Source organism: Serinus canaria, chromosome 1 (genome assembly GCF_022539315.1).
Source record: "Serinus canaria isolate serCan28SL12 chromosome 1, serCan2020, whole genome shotgun sequence".
Classification (NCBI taxonomy): domain Eukaryota; kingdom Metazoa; phylum Chordata; class Aves; order Passeriformes; family Fringillidae; genus Serinus; species Serinus canaria.
This window is the reverse complement of record NC_066313.1, coordinates 41,626,671-41,643,612: the sequence shown is the minus strand read 5'-3', so window position 1 is coordinate 41,643,612 and position 16,942 is coordinate 41,626,671. Positions and strand designations below refer to the sequence as shown.

At 41.7% G+C, this 16,942-nt stretch overlaps 1 long non-coding RNA gene across 1 annotated transcript; it reads left to right on the top strand.

Moving 5' to 3' along the window:
- Nucleotides 1-9,416: 9,416 nt before the first annotated feature.
- Nucleotides 9,417-16,551, top strand: LOC127059744 (uncharacterized). The gene is made up of 3 exons (XR_007777872.1): nt 9,417-9,574; nt 15,400-15,630; nt 16,447-16,551. It is a non-coding gene; the product is annotated as an uncharacterized LOC127059744 (long non-coding RNA).
- Nucleotides 16,552-16,942: the final 391 nt, after the last annotated feature.

The following is a 16,942-nucleotide window of genomic DNA, read 5'->3' as shown; positions in this document are numbered from 1 at the left end:
TGGCGTGTGAAACAATCTAGGTTTCCACTAATAAAGAATGCTCCTTGTCTGAGATTTGTGGCATGGACCCCTTGGACACATTGATCAAAGAGGTATTTTCTTCTGTTAGCACTGCATTTCTGAAGGAATCCTACAAGTCCTGGCCCACTATCATACTCACCTTTGACACAGTCCCACTTTTGGTCAGATGCAATCTCAATTTCTTAAGAGCTGTATTATTTTTAATTGCCTTCATAAATGTAATTGCTGAGATAATTCAGGATGGGCAAACAAGTCTCCCTGCACTTCTGTCAAATATTAAACAAAGAACTTCCCTGTATGGTAAGTTCTGCTGAGTTTAGCCTATCTGGAAGAATTGCCCAGATAAATAAGCTGTGATAACATCTGCCAAGTTTGAACTCATGAATCCAGCATGAGCTGGTAGCACAGGTAATATTTCTTCTCTCGTTACTTGGATGGAGGGCTGTAGGGTTATAGAAACTTTGGTGGGAATGAATGATTTGCCTCTGGGATGGAGGGAGTCAAAGATGCTTGACCTAAGGCTGAGTGATTAACAAAGCCATTGCCACCTTATATCAATGATTTAATATGAAAGGCATTAAATTGTTAAAGTGATAGTCCTTTGGGAGCAACACCACATGTGGTCATCTGATACCATGCAGGAGCTGAAGCACAAGAACTGCAATGCAGGGAAGCTACACTGCCATCCATAGATCCAGCACATCAACCAGTTAGAATGAGAGACCTGTTCCTCTGGGATTACCAGTATAGGACTGGTGGGGCGGAAGCTCTGATCTGTGTGGGATATATTTGCAGATCAGGAATCATCATTACCCACTTACCCATCCACTCAGGCAAACTGTGTATCACACCTCATCTCCTTGTGACCATGGGATGCATGGTGTAGATCAGAGACAGCTTTTATTTGAAAAACAGTGACAGCTGCCCTGCAGTCCTGCTTCTGGTGTAAAGGCTTGTCTTAGGTTTTGCAACTGGAAGTAGGCTCCATGGTCTTTCTCCCAGAACACCATCCCCTATGCTTCCAGTTGAAGCCCCACCTTGTTTACTCTGGAGGTAGACTGAGTGACTTTAGGACAGGAAGCCTTCCCTCTGTCCATGGGAATTTAAAGCCTTTTAAAAGTGAATAAAATTTCTTATAAACTTAAGAAACTGTGTCTTTGCTCAAAAAGCACACATCACATGAGGATATTTAGAACAAAGAAGAAGTTCGTAGAAGGGAATTAGCAGAAATGAGTGGACAAAATTTTTACAGCTAGGGCAATCATCAGAAGGGGTTAGACTTAAAAGACTGTGGTCACAGAGCTATTTGGGGACTTTTTACCCCATAGAACTTCAAGAAGTGAACCTAAATGAGTGTAGCGTTTATGGACTAGGTAAAGATTAAATTATGTGTCTGAACGCTCATTCCCATGAATACAAAGGAGCAGAGATACAAAATGACTGGCTGGGGAAATCCAGTAACAGCACCAGAGCTGAATGAGCTCCTGGCAGGATTGTTTCAAAGGCTGGAACAGGGGAGCCACCAGCCCTGTGGGCTGGGGGTGGCACCCCCATCTGGGTCAATTGAACACGCTACCCATCAATGCCTTTACAGACTCAGAGAGAATTACTGCCTACAGGACCATAGGACTCACCATGGGAAGTTGGAAAGAACATTTTGGGGTTGTACAAGACTTACTATGGGATGTTTAGGGGAAGGATCAAGGACAGGGGAGGGAAAGATCAAACTGGACCTGGGAGGAATGAGTACTAAAATATAGAGAAGAAAGAAGACAAAAGGAGCTGGACCTATGTAAGTAGGTTACTAGTCGTGCTGAAGGACAGCACTGGCTGGGGCCTTCACCTGGCTGCCATTCCTGGTGGGGGATGGCTTTGGTGTGCTCAAGGACACAGAACGCCAATCTATGCCAATGATCATCAGGAAATGGAAAAGCATCCAGCAGTAACTGGAAAAACACCCAGAAGTAACTGAAGCAAGAACTGGAAAACAACAACAAATCAGAAAACAAGTGATGTCATCATCAATGAGGTACTGCCTAACCTATAAGTAAGAACATGGAAGGATACTGGGGTAACTGGAGGTGACTGAAAAATGACACTGGGGAGGGAAGGCCTATGACTCTGCTCCAAGATGCAGGACTATATCAGTAGCTTCTGAGTTCAGAGAGCTGAAAATAGTAAGGGAAACCCAAGAATTACCCATGTACCTGTGCTAGGATGCCAGAGCATCCTAGGAACAACAGGAACAACCACACCGAGCCACCCATGCTCCTTTCAGGATTGCACCATGTCTCCTGCAGAACAAGGATCTTGTGAACGAAACCACAATGCCAGCCTGCCCAACTCTCCACTTCATTGCACCATCTCTCCCATGACACAGGGAAGTCACATAATTTGCAAAAGTCATATATCTCTCTACTAAACATAATCAGTTGGGTGGGGGAAGGGGCTATAGGGATGAGCTTCTGTGGGAAGGTCACAGCCACACTGGACACAGCCAGTCTCCTCTTGGCACACCGCAGACCATAGCTGAGCACATTAGCCAAGCTTCTTGGTGGCTCTGAGCCACCAGATGGGTTTGTAGCACCTCTGAAACATCTGTTTTAGAAAGGGCAGAAAGCACCAGCAGGGAAGGAAAAAAATGACCAGGAGCATAGCAAAAACCATGCCTGAGCAGGGCCCACCTGGCATGACTCTGAAGGGACTGCTGCTGATGGAGGAACAACTGCACACTGATCCCAGTGTCTGCACTGGCCATTGCCTCACTGAAAGGAACGGAGTGCAGTGCATGGTGCGAGGGAATGGGACAACAGAAGCTGTGCAGAGGGAAGAAGGGTGTTTTTCATGAGGGTTTGTTTGTTAAGAACAGTTAAGAACTAGCTCCTGACTACCCTCCTAAGAGGGTTTCACTTCTGCTATGCCTTCTGAATCATTTAATGTTAGTGTCAGAAATATGCCTGTACCCCAGACTAGACAGTTCTTTAGAGATACAGACACGCCTTCCATGAGCAAAGTCCTGCTCCTCATCTCAGGTAAAACACACTATGAATTGAAACAGAACTCAGCAGACCTTCTGACACCAGGAATGAAAAGAAAAACTATTATCAATATGTCAAACTCCCACCCTAACACCTCTCTGGGATCTCTCAAATATCATTTGAGCACCTTTGCTCTCACTCCTTTAATTCTTATGCCCCGGAATATGTCTGAGTTAAAAAAAAAAGCTCTCTGATTTTGCAGGAATCAATCAAAGACATTTAGGGATTATCAATGTTCAAATTTAGAACACTGCCACTCACATGCATGTTGTTCTTTTTTTATTTGCTAAAGGATGTGGTGTGGAAGGAAAGGAAACACCTTAAAGCTGCCACGGCAGACAAAGCTGACAAGCAGCACTATCCACTGGAGGGCAGTGAAAGGCTGGGGAAACCTGAGATGAGGCTGAGAATGCTTCTGCCTAAACACAGCTCCTAACTTCAAAGATCGTGAGTTGCCTCAAAGGGAAGCAAAATGCTACACTATGCATAGCTGGCAGAGTTTTGGTAGCGGTGGGGTTACAGGGGCAAGCTGTTTAGGAGGATGTCTGCCCTTCAGTCACAGCTGGCTCCAGCTGGCTTGGCAACAGATACCACTAACCCACCACATGCCAAAACCTTAACCAATTACAGAAGCATGCAGCCTGTCTCTGAAACACATTTAATAAAGCAGCTGCTGGGAGATTTGTGAGGGTACAAGTGATGACACACAAGAAGACATAGGTGCAGAAATATCCTGAGATGACTGCAGCCCATGAAGGCATCCCTGCAGGAGCAGGTACTACACTGAAGGGGACTACAGTCTGGGGAGGAATCCAAACTGCAGCAATTGAAAAGTGTAAGAAATATGAAGTGACAAGGAAAGAAACACTACTAGATGCTGTAAGCAAAAGGCAACTCCTGTTCTAGTGATCTTTGTAAAGTCCACCTGAGCAAGTGATTTGAGCAAGTGCAGATGAAATAAATTTGCATCAAGAGAGGATGCTGCTTTTTTGGTGAAGATTGCGTGCCGTGAAGAGATGTATATCAGTGTGTGCACACCTGCAAATATCAAGTTGGATTAGTTGGTGAGAAGGACAAGAGGCTTGGAAGCTGTAAAATGGAGAAGCCGTAGGTCTAGGCTGGATACCAGGGAGACCAGAGTGGTCTGACAGTTGGCTCCTGGAGGGACCAAGAGGTCCAGCCCATCCACTGGAGAGGCTATGAGGTCAGTGGTCAACCTGAGACCCATCTGTAGGTTTATGCCTCTGAGTGTGAGTCAGGGGGAGACAGGAGGAGCCAGGGACAGTTACTGGGAAGATCCATAGTGCACACATGTAGGCTGTTGGTTTGTGTGGGGTCATGCAAAGTAAAGTGGAAGGCTGAGGGTCCAGGGTCAGTTACTGGACAAAATGCCTGAACTATACTCATTCCATGGCCATAATAAAAAAAAAAAATCACAATAAAAAAACCTTTAACCAAAACCTTTAACCAATCCTGCCAAAGAGGAGGCAGGATTAGGATGTTTGTGCCTCTGGTGGTGTGATCAGCTGTGTATACACACACACACACACACACACACACACACACACACACACACACATATATATATATATATATACATACACACACTCCATGGGACTATTGGGAACACATGTAATAGCCCACCCCAGTACTTACTGCCTCTGGCAACAACAGGGAGCTGTGGCAGCCTTGCCTCTGTTGGACTACCAGCTGCAGCAATCCTCAGGCCAAGAGGTTTCTCTCACAACACAGAAAGAAGCTCCAGCACTTGCAGATAAGTGGTTCTGCACAAAGTACACCACACTAATGCTAGAAGTGGAAGCACTGAGCCTCTATTCAGAAGAGTACTTGTCTGTATTGCATAGGCAACAGCCATTTAATCCACCAACAAAAGGTCACTGTGAATGACTTGCAGCAGAAAAGTGCTGAAGCTTCAGTTCACAAATTTTATTTGCAGTGTGCAAATGCAGAGACAGGATTTGGAAATTTAGCTAGCCTAAGAAATTAAAGAAAAATCTCTGGAGAATGTCCAACAGGCACAGCTCCTAAAATTTACCTATGCCATAAAACAATGGCATAACATCTGTGTATCTGTAATGTTTCCATGTGTGCCTTCTGAGTGTATTATTGATTTAGAAGAATTCACATCTTAACGTTTAGAGTATGACAATGAATGTTAAAGATTTTCCTGGATAAGCAATCAATGAAACCACTTTTTCTTCCTCAAAATATATGCTGGAAGAAATATATGAAATTATATAAAGAAATATATAAGAATATATGTAGTCTGGCATGCTGAATAAATGTGGTATATATACAGAAGAAACTGCTCTTTACTCTTTAAAAATCAAATATTGCCAAAGAAATAGTTAATAATTACCCAGAATTGCAGAGAGAGCTCTTTAATAGAAGAGCACTTGCCTTTCCCCATCCCCCCAGTAATTGTTATAGGAGCTTTAGAATAGAATAAAATAGACTAGGACTATTTTTGTTGGAAGGAACCTACAATGATCACCCAGTCCAACTGCCTAACCAAAAGGGCTGAGCAAAGGTTAAAGCATGCTATTAAGGGCATTATCCAAATGCCTCTTAAACACTGACAGGTTTGGAGCACTCACCACCTCTCCAGGAAGTCTTCTCCAGTATGTGACCACCCTTTTGGTGAAGAAATTCTTCCTAATGTCCAATCTCAACCCCTTGTGGCACAGTTTTGAACCATTCCCACACACCCTGCTATTGGATACGAGGGAGAAGAGCTCAGCACCCCCCTCTCTACTTACCCTCCTCAGGAAGCTGTGGAGAGAGATGAGGTTGCCAGTGAGCCTCTTTTTCTCCAAAACAGATGAGCTTATTCAAGGACCTTCACAACCTTAAATTGTGGGACCCAGAACTGCATGTGGCATTCAGGATAAGGCTACACCAATATGGAATACAGTGTAATAATCACCTTTAAGCCCAATGCTCCAATCTATCTAGATCCCTCTGCAGGGCCTCCTGTCCCCTGAGAGAGCCAGCAGCACCTCCCAGTTTGGTATTATCAGCAAACTTGCTAATGGTGCATTCACCTCCTGCACCCAGATCATTGACAAATCTATTGAACAGAGCTCACTCCAGAACTGAGCCCTGAAGGAGCGACGCTGCTGACAAGCAGCCAGCCAGATGTAGCCCCGTTCACTGGAACACTTTGAGCTCTGTCCTTCAGCCAGTTCTGCACCCAGCACACCATGAACCCACTCATCCCACAGCTGGACAGCTTGTCCAGAAGGGTGCTGTACTAAAATCCAGGAAAACTACATCCTCTCCTTCCTTCTTCCACTAGGAAGGTGACCCTATCACAGAAGGATACCAAATTACTTAAACAATAATTTCCCTTTGTGAACCCATGTTGACTACAAATTCTTCTTTAAGTGGCTTTTAATAGTACCCAGTATAATCTTCTATATTTTTTTCCTGAGGAAAGGAACTGAAGTTAGACTAACAGGGCTGTAGTTCTCTTTTTGTAGGTGGGACTAACATCCCGCCAGTAGGGAGCTCCGCAGACTCCCGAGACCTTTGGTAGATGATCAAGAGGGGTCCTGCAGGCTCCTTCAGACCTCTGGTGTGAATCTCATCAGGCCCTAGGGACTTGTGAGCATTCACATAGCAGAGCTGCTCCTTTGCAATTTCAGTGTCCACAAACGGAACGTCATTGCTCCCACACTCGTGGTCCTTAAATTCTGGGGACAGGGCAGCCTAAGGTCTACCGTGGTTAAGGGATGAGTTAAAAAAAAGCTTTGAATGCCTTAATTACCGCTGAAGTTGCCATGCATGTTGCCTTTCTTGCTTGGAAAGAGCGGGGATTCCTTCCCGGCTGTGAGGGACCTTTGCGGCGGGCGGCGCTGCGGCCCGTGAGGTGCCGCGGTACCGCCAGGGGGCGCCCTCTGCCCGCGGCAGCGCTGGGGCTGTGCCGGAGGGCGCGGCCTGGAAATCTGGGATCACCTCATGGAGCTGAGCGCCGGCATTGGTAAGCGAGCGCTTCCTGGGGCAATGGCGGCCAATGGCATCCTGACCTGGATCAGCCAGGGTGTGGCCAGCAGGAGCAGGGCAGTGACCGTCCCCCTGTGCTCAGCGCTGCTGAGGCCACAGCTCCAATCCTGTGCTCAGTTCTGGGCCCCTCACTGCAAGAGAGACATTGAGGGGCTGGAGCGTGTCCAGGGAAGGGCAACGGAGCTGGGGAAGGGTCTGGAGCACAAGTCCTGTGAGCAGCAGCTGAGGGAGCTGGGGGTGTTCAGCCTGGAGACAAGGAGACTCAGGGCGGACCTTGCTGCTCTCCGAGCTGCCTGAAAGGAGGGTGCAGCCAGGTGGGGGTCAGCCTTTCCTCTATGGTAATAAATGACAGAACAGGAGGAAATGGCCTCAAGTTGCATCAAGGGAAGCTTATACAGGATATTATTGAGAATTTCTTTCCTGAAAGAGTGGTGAGGCATTGGAACAGGGTGCCCAGGGAAGTGGTGCAATCACCATCTCTGGAAGTGTTCAAAAAACGTGTGACAGTAGCACTTGGGGACATGGTTTAGTGGTGAACACAGGTTAGCAGTTGTGCTCTATTATCTTACAGGCCTTTTCCAACCTCAGCCATCCTACAATTCTATCATTTTAACACAAAATTTCAGAAAAACTACATTTTACTTTCCAAATCTACACTTTGGCTTAAAACACATTGTCTTTATCCCATTGTGTTCAGTGGAACACACTAGGTTTATGTGGGTGCACTAGCAGTAATTAAACATGGTAAGAAGTTGTAATGGCATGTTGTGCCCATTATGTGCTATGCTAGAGATGTGTCTGCATGCACCAAGGGCATTTTAAGACAGGAAGAAACCCAAATGATTTGACAAATTTTTTTTTTTTTGTTGAAGCCAAATGAAAAAAACACTTGGTGCTGAGGAGATTCTCACTGATTTTCAGGATCATACCCACAGACAGGTTTATAGATGGATCATTTTAATAAAAAACTTTTTCTGGGAATAAATTTTAATTGCTCTCATTAGGATGTGTTTCCTACTCTCTCCTCTGCGATGTCTTTGGAGGTGACAGTATCATCTTCACTGCCCCAACAGAAACACTGTCATGAATGTTATTTATTACGAACAGTTGTCCATATAAGATTATCAAATAGTCTAGAAGATAATAATCCAGGTGCTTTTAAGAGGGAACACAGGATAAACATGTTCAGCCTTCTCACTTTTTTTCTAGGAGGTGCCAAACATGCACAGGTCTCTTGGCATTACAGATCAATTATCCGCTCTCTTCAAGCCAGACTGAAGATAAAATCGATTTTGTTTGGTCAACATTTATTGAGCCTCATTAGTCTTTTAAAGCATTCAAGGTTTTGTATTTCATTCAAATTGATGCATTTATGCCAAACAGTTGAAAAGACAATTTCTGGTTTTTTTGTTTTTTTTTTTTTTTGGCTTCATTTAGTAGTTACAGCTAGCCAAAGCCAGCTGGCAGGCTCAGTTACCTGATCCTTTGATTTGGGTTATTTTTCTATGCAAGGAAAATAGAGTGTGACTAGATCAAAGCTGGAGTTCCAATGTATATGTACAGCCTTGGCAGTCACCCTGAATTTATTCCACTCTAACTTAAAATCTGGCTTGTGATTTCCAAATAGCAGAATGCCTTGTTCTTTGTTTTGATTAAGTTCTGACTGACTTGTAAAGAAATGGGAAAAGGTGTGGCTGTTCCACATAGGTCCAAACACAGAAGTAAGTGCATATTTGACTACAAATTTAGGAAGTTCTATTTCTTAAGTGTGCATTGTCTAAGATATTGTACTATTTACAGCTCCAGGAAACACAGTGGCCTTTTCATAATGCAAAAATAATCAGAGCTATTTGAAAAAGTCTTTAGGTCACTGTTAATGCAATGGAGATAACAGGATTTCCCTCCTTAGCACGATGAGAGAATTGAACAACCATTGGTTTGTACATACTAGTTATAGAATCAGAAACTGGAATCTGGTCTTGGAAGTGGTCACTGTAACCTGAGACATTTTTCATGACTGCTGAAGTTATGGCTGATACCACTGATTTGGAGAGATGGGCAATGCTGGCAAGGAGTTTCATGGTATGAGTGGGCTGTGTGGTAGTGGTGGACTGAGAGATAGTGATGGATCAGGGGTTGCTGGGGAGGGGGGAGACATGAAAATGTGTGTGCCAAACAGAAATCCCACACAAACAAAATGTAAACAAAAGAGGGCACACAGCAAAAATAACAGTTTTCATAAAATAGTGACTTAGTAATAGTGTTGTGCAAGTGATTTCTGTAAGTCAGTCTAGACAATCTTCTTCTTTCACAGATGTAATGCCAGTTTTTTGGCATGGGATGTTTCATTTATCATACCCAAGCAGCATGAAAAAGCAACAATCGTAACACCCTGCTACACCATGGTTGTTCAGTCTTGGACACACACTCTCTCCCTGTGTATTTCCTGTGGAAAGATCTAACTTGTAGCTTCTAGGACTGAAGACCAGGTAAGAAAAAGTTCTAAGAAAAAGACCAAATGAAGTTCTGTTCTATGCTGTGATTTGCAAACCTATTACTACGTTACATTGCTATAAAGGATATAAAAATCTGAAACACAGAGCACGCTTTATCATAAAACAGCTAAGCTTTCAGATAAGTGCATGTATTTTTAAACCTTTCTCCCCAGAAAGAATAATTTCCCTCTCATTAACTTACATTTCAACATAACACTCAATTTACTAAGGTTGCTTATATATTAAGACTATTAGATAAAGAGAATTCTGTGATCAATCTTAGTCCTAAAATATCTAAGTCCCATGATGGAATCATAATAGGAATAGGAATGAGTAAAATGATCTGATTTCACTTCTTGGTGAAAAACGTGTAGGAAAGCACTTCAACATGTGAAGCTAAGTGGGTACTTAATATTTTCCTAACCTGGCAACTAAGCTCTGCAAGTGTCTCAAAGACCAATATTTTCTGACAGTCATACTGAAACAAACAAGCAAACAACACCTGATTAGCATTGCTTATTTTGTGTCAATTTTTGAGAGCAACTAAAAAATTTCCCTTGGAATGTATATTAAACTGTAGGTTCAAAATGTCTTCCAATATCTTCCCAGAAGGTGAAAGTTCAACTGAAGTTATGCTACAATCAAGGTGCAGCTTGCATCATTAACTCATTATAGGAATGCCTTGCCAAGATTAGAACAGATAGTGGAATGCAGCTCCACAGGTCTCATTGAAGCTTAACCTCTTTGCCTTTTATTCTACTTTTGCAAAACCTTCACCTCTCTCTCCTTGCTTAAAGAAAGTGTTTAGGAACTGTTCAGAATAAAAATACAAACTCCTAAACTCCAACATGGGTAAAAGAATAGAGCTATTTTACCCGTCCCCCAACTTTATATACTTAATACTGAAAAAAAATTCTTGAAAAAAGATAATTATTTTTCTGAGAAGGAACAATTTTTATTTATTATTTAACTAAAAAAAATTATTTAACTAAAATTTCTTCAAACTAGAAATTTCAATGAAATGGCTTTTAGATATGTAAGAATTAAAAAAAAAAGAAGTAAAGCTGTTTACCTCTGCATTATTTATGTATTTTATGTAGAATAGTTTTATTTTACACCATTCAGATGTCTGGTTTTACTTGTGCTTTGTTGGATTGCCAAAACCTAAAAGGAAGAAAAAAAAATTGGTCTTAATTCCACACTGGAGTTGATACTCAATTTTTGCTTTTCCTTGTGTAACACCTAATATGCTTCTACAGAAAGCTTTTCATCCAAGTATGATTTAAAATGTCAGAATGCATGTTTTTATTTAAAGAACAAAGTCTATCCTAAGAATAAGTAACACTTCTTTCAGTGTGCACAAAAATAATGAAGAATCATTGATCAGTAAGAGAATGTAAGTCATCAGAGGGACCTGGCAGAATCCATGTTTCTGAGACAATAAATATTAAAACTGCTGAAGTCACTCTGCCTTATCACCTTCATTTCTGTGTTAAGGTTTGGTATCTCCAGCACAAGAATGACAATGACATTTAGGAGGGTGTTCAGCAATGGAGATGGTTAGAGGTCTCCAGCATATGACAGCCAAGGTGGAGCTGAGGGAAGCTGGAGATGAAAAGGTTTGGTTTTGTTTCTTTTGCAGTCTTCACCTTCCTAATGGCACACAGCGTAAGGAGGAAGGCTGACAATCACAATTTGCAACAAGGGAATTTCTAAGTAGGGAAAAGGATTTATTTTTTTATTTATTATCTATTGTATTGCATTGTGAGCATTCTTGAACACTGAAAGAAGAACACAAAGAATTGTGAAATCATCAGCCTTGGAGAAATTCAAGCTTAACAGGCCAGGATCCTGAACAACCTGCTCAAGATGACCCTGCTTTAAGTGGGGGTTTGGGCTACAAGACCCTCCAGGGTTCCCTTTCAATTGGAGCTACTCTGCAATTCTGTGAAAATCTTTTGATATATCCTGGGGTCCCTGTCTTAATAATATTGCATTGATACAGCCCAAATCTGCAACAGTGCAAATCCAGTTGGATGAACTGCTGTGTGTTTGGCGAAACTCTTTTCAAATTACACTAGTTGATTTAATTAAAGAGTTTCTTCTGCCTGGAATCCATGTTTCGTTTGTGGTGAATCATCGCAATGTTGCCTTAGATGATGCTACCTGCAACTTTTTCACCAAGGTGTGAAGGAAAAGTACCAGTGCCAGTAGGGTGTAAAAACAATCATGGAAAGATTGTCCCAAGTCTTCTGTTAGGTTGGGAGTGAAAACAGGGGTGTCGCCTACCTGTAAAATACTATCCTACCCTTATACCTGTTTCAGTTGGGGCCTGGCTCTTCTCAGCCCTAGTCTGTATGTGAGTGGAAAGATTTAAAGATGCACTACACAATGCAGTCTGGCATTCACATTCATGCAGGGAATTGTGGATTCTGGCCTTCACTACTCTAAGTTTAGTCCAGTCACTCTAACAATATCCCATCACGGACAAGCAAGTAAGCTGAAATGAATACTACACAGTCTTAATCAAGAAAGATCTCAGACTGGCAAGTTTTGCAATTAAATTTACACAGATTTTATTTTTTATATAATAGCAAGGCTGAATGCAGTGTCATAGGGTATTCTGATAAGAAAATGGGGTCAATGCAGTAAAACGGCTATTTTGTTTGTGATTTTCTTTCTATGACTAAAATCCCAAACTATTCTGTAGAGTCCAAAGAGAAGAAGATGCCTGTTATAGAGAACGTACTGGATCCTGCAGATGTGGAGTCAGAAGTATTAAGCCAGAAGTATTAGATGCTATGAAACCACTGTCAGAATGCAATTCTTTTAAGAGAAAAAAATCTGTCAAGAGAGAGTTGAAGAATATTTTCTTTCATTTCAGGGACAGAGTTTTGATTAAAAAAAGCCTTCAACATGTGCTAAATAGGCTTAAATTTTGATGGTCCTTGGGCTTTATTATGTCTGCCTTTCTGAGACTGAGCTCATAGTTTGAAGCTGTAATCTCCACTTGTCCCACTAGCTCTTTCAATATAATATATGTTGTATCAGTGCTGGAAGGTTAAAGATTTGAGTGAGCTCTGTTTGGACTGGGCCCATAACCAGAGTCCTTTGAGATTTTGCTAGTTATTAGTGAAAGTAACACCCACATTGGTTTATTTAAGCCTTGGAAACACTACATTTGCAACAAAATCCCACTTTTTTTTGAGTACAGTTGCAAGCAGGGGGTTTTCAGGTGAGGGGGAAGTGAGGATGGTGTGTGAGATGAGAATTACAGATGCATAGACTTGTGTGACCTTGTACTGATTACCCCCAAAATGCATCTGTTTTACCACTTCAGTTAGTTCTGCTGATTTTCAATGACAATCATGGACCAAAACTTCATTCTTGATATTTTCTCGTAAATAAATATCACCACATATTGAAATTCTCACCCCTCCTCATTCAGTTGTTTTTGCTTAGTAGATACCTTCTTTGACATTGCAATGTGAAAACACATGTTTCTTCACATTTCCTTCTTGGTGGAGACAGCAGAACCACACCTGCACCCCAGGATATTGTAGTGCAGACATAAGGTGTGGTTTTTCCACTAAATATCTTACTGTCATGTTTCTCAGATTAAAATTTTTTAGAGAATTTTTGGGAATATTAGAATATTTTAATTTTAAAATAGTGATTTCCTTTATCTGCAAAAACTTTTTTTTTTTTTTAAGATACAAGATAGTAAGGAGTCTTTTGGCTGTCAGGGCTTTTGTAAAGAACCCGTGGCATCCCACAGATCTTTTTGCATCTTTCTGCATATTTGTCCTCAATATGAGTAACCAGCTCATACCCCACCTTTCATTAAAAGTTTCCCCAGGACTTTGTACAATGCAACAAATCTCTGTGTTGATTCCAGCTGATGCATTCTGTGATTCCATTTGCAGTTGTGTGCCTATCAGGCCTTTCCAGCTCATGTGCAGCTATCGGGCCTTCCCAGCTCATGATCATTCCAGGAACAGCAAGTATTTCTTTGCCTTAGTTCCCAAACATTTCCAACTAATGGGCTATGGTTTTTTGTTACTAGTTTCCCAATAAATTACATTGTGTTCTGTAGTGATAAATTTAATATCAGTCCCAAGGCGGCACAGTTCTTCCAAACAATGTTCAGACATTTTAAACCAACCTCTAACTAGGAGAAGTAAGAAAACAATGACACAGTAGAGAAAAATTACCTTACATCTTGTATTATTGTTCCAGTTGTTTATCCTAATTTCACTCATTAGTTTGTCATTTGTTTCCTTCCTTTATTTTTCTAAGAGAAAAGTGATTATGTTGAAGATGTGGTATAAGACAATGAAAAATTGGACATTTAAAAACGTGCAGTTATTGAAGTAAAAATAAATAACATTTATTATTTCATAATAAAACAAGGGCTTTTCTGAATAAATGCTATCTGAAAAATCATATTGGTATCTTCTCAGAAAAGGCTTAATCACGATAAACTCACTCCATTATTCTAAGAATTTAATACATTAAACAAAATAAATATCTTTAGAAATTATAATTCTCATATATACCATGGATAAAAGAATAGAAAAACCCTCCCAAAATGCTGTGGAGGAAAACATAATCTGACCATGAAGGACCTCTAGTGGCATATATACTTCTAATCAAAAAAACCCCTGACATTATGCTTGCTCAGCATTTTAGAAAGAATCACTTCTGGAGTTTCAGATTTTTACTTCAATTCATGTAATATTTTTGTCTTTCCTTCAGTTGACACAGATGCAAAAATATAATTTTGTTACAGAAATGTACACAAAGTGTCTAGCTGAGCAATGGGTTTGCCCTTTACTTGTTATCATTGTTATCTACTTTTATCACCTATTCAAACTTATGATTTTCTCAGCAGGAGAAACAGCCTGATAAGATACACTGAAATGAAATTGTTTAGCAAAAAGGAGTTGAAAGCAGATGAGGATATCAGAGCTATGTCTGTCTTGTATTTGTTATGGCTTTGTTAATTCTTTTATTTGTCCTCATCTCAAAAGTTTGTTTTTTTTAAAAAAGTAAAACAGTAAAAAAAGCTATGCTGGTATGTCACTCGTGTGCTGAGGTCAGGGCAGGAACAGACGAGAGGCAGGATTGTAGCAGAGGCGAAGAAGAACTTTATTTGAAAGGACCGTGTGGTTTTTATAGAGAGGTGAGATAGATTCTGTTCTATTGGCTAACTAACAGAAACATCTTTCTTACGCACTGTCCTTGGGAGGAACAGAAAAACAAGGTAGAAAAACAGCACCTGCAAATTGTTAATAGTCAACAGGTTATCACATCTTTCCATCTCCCTAAAATTTCTCTCAAGCCACTATGAGAAACGCTTGCCATTTCTCTCTCCCTGTCCCATGGCATCCACGCTGGTACTTTTGAGTTATCCTTCACCCATTCTAGAAGATATCCAACTGTAAGAAATATTTGGATTCTTAGTTCCTTTCAGACCCACTTCAAAATAGTTTGATACTTTAGACACAACTTTTGAATAGGAATAATTAATTTTTAAAGAATTCAGTAAATTTATTGCTAAAAATTTAGTCAAAAATGAGATATATATCTACCCGTTAGTCTAGGGGCCCCAAGTTCATTTGCAATGAACTTAGTCCCTAAAGTCTAACAGACAGCACTTTAACAGTTGTTGCTGGGTTTTTTTTTTTTGTTTGTTGTTATTGTTAAAATTTAAATTAAAAAGAGATCAAACTTTATTTCGTTTCATACTTTTAGAATTCATAAATATTTTAGAATTTATTCATTCAGTGCCCTCTGGCACTGCAATCTTTCTGCAGCTGAGCAGCTCCAGGGTAAAGCTCTGGCCTGGCAGTGTCTTTTTGGTGTGAGGCTACTGCAGCCTACCTGTAGCAAGGAATTCCAAGAGCTGAGCTTACATGGAGACAAAGAGCACCAAAGACATGATTTCCCATCTCTGGAAAGCTGGCAGCAGATTGCAGACATAGGATGAATTAAAAGTGAAGATAAGAGAACCACAGCTGTGGAACTCAGATATGACACAGGGTCCGGTAAGTCTGTTTCTTTTAAACTTGACCAGATTCATAACTTTCAAAACACTGAGACTAATCTTGCAGACTGATTTCTTGCAGGAATCAGAACAGGACTTTTATTGGATTAGGAATTCAAAGTTAAAATACCACTAAACTATTCTGTTATACAAGTGAAGGAAAAATACATAAAAACTCAGTATAATAAACAAATAGGTATGTATGTTATAAATACAGCAGTATATTTATTAATGCTTTTAAAACACGTAATTATACAGCTTTTCTTTCATAATGACCTTTAACATTACACCATCACAGAGTCAAAGAGGGTATTTGAGGTCCTCTCCCAAATAGCCAGTACCTTGGTGGCTGTTTGAGCCTGGGCCTTTGGGGAAAGGGGAGACTAAAATTCACCTTCATTAATGACAGATACATGGAAATGTAAAGATAACCTGAAAATTGCACAGTAATACCTCTTTGACTCCTAAATCTAATCCTATGAGGATGAATTTGAGGAGTAGCATAGGGAGATAAACCCAATGTGAATGAGAGAACTATGACAGAGAACAACGTGTGAAAAAAGAAAGTTATGGTGTTGGGGGGGGAAAGATTAGATTGTGGTGCTCTGCGGGGAAAAGCTGAAGGTGGAGACCAACAGTGCCTTGTGGCAGAAAATCCCTTCTGCCGGCTCAGTGAGGACAGTGAAAAATATTTGCCCCAATGAGGGCAGAAGGTTGTTCTTCCTGGAAGCACCTTCGGGGTTCGATTCCATCACATACAGAGCATCATTAGAAGTACTATTAAAAAAACCAACCAAAGTATGCAAAATGCCATCAGGTTCTCCAGGTGAGTCGCCCTGGGATGTAGGTGAAGACAAACAGGATGTGAAAAATCCAGAGGCATGGGAAAGAAGCAGCAAAGAAGTGGGAGTTGAAACGTTAGAAGACCCGAGGCTGCGCAGAAAGCTGCGAGAAGTTGAACTCGAAGGGTATACCGTAACTGTTACTCCTGTAACTGGCGATGCGCCTGAACTGCCTGCACAGCAACCTGCTGCTGCCAGGCTCACGCGTGCCCTGGGGCTCAATGCCTGCGCAGGGGCTGGGGGCAAAGTAGCCCTGCAGGGCCCCGCACCGGGGCACCGGTCTGGGCTGCTGCCGGGGGGCCCCGCGGGAGAGCGGGAACCCCAGCGTGGCGCTGGCGCTGCTAAAGCTCCCCACCTACACCCAGCGGTTGAAGGAAACTGCAGGGCCGGAGCGCGTCCAGGAGAAGCAACATCAGGAGAGCTCCGACCCCCCGCCTCAGCACGAGCCGTGACCCACCCAGGGGCGGCCCC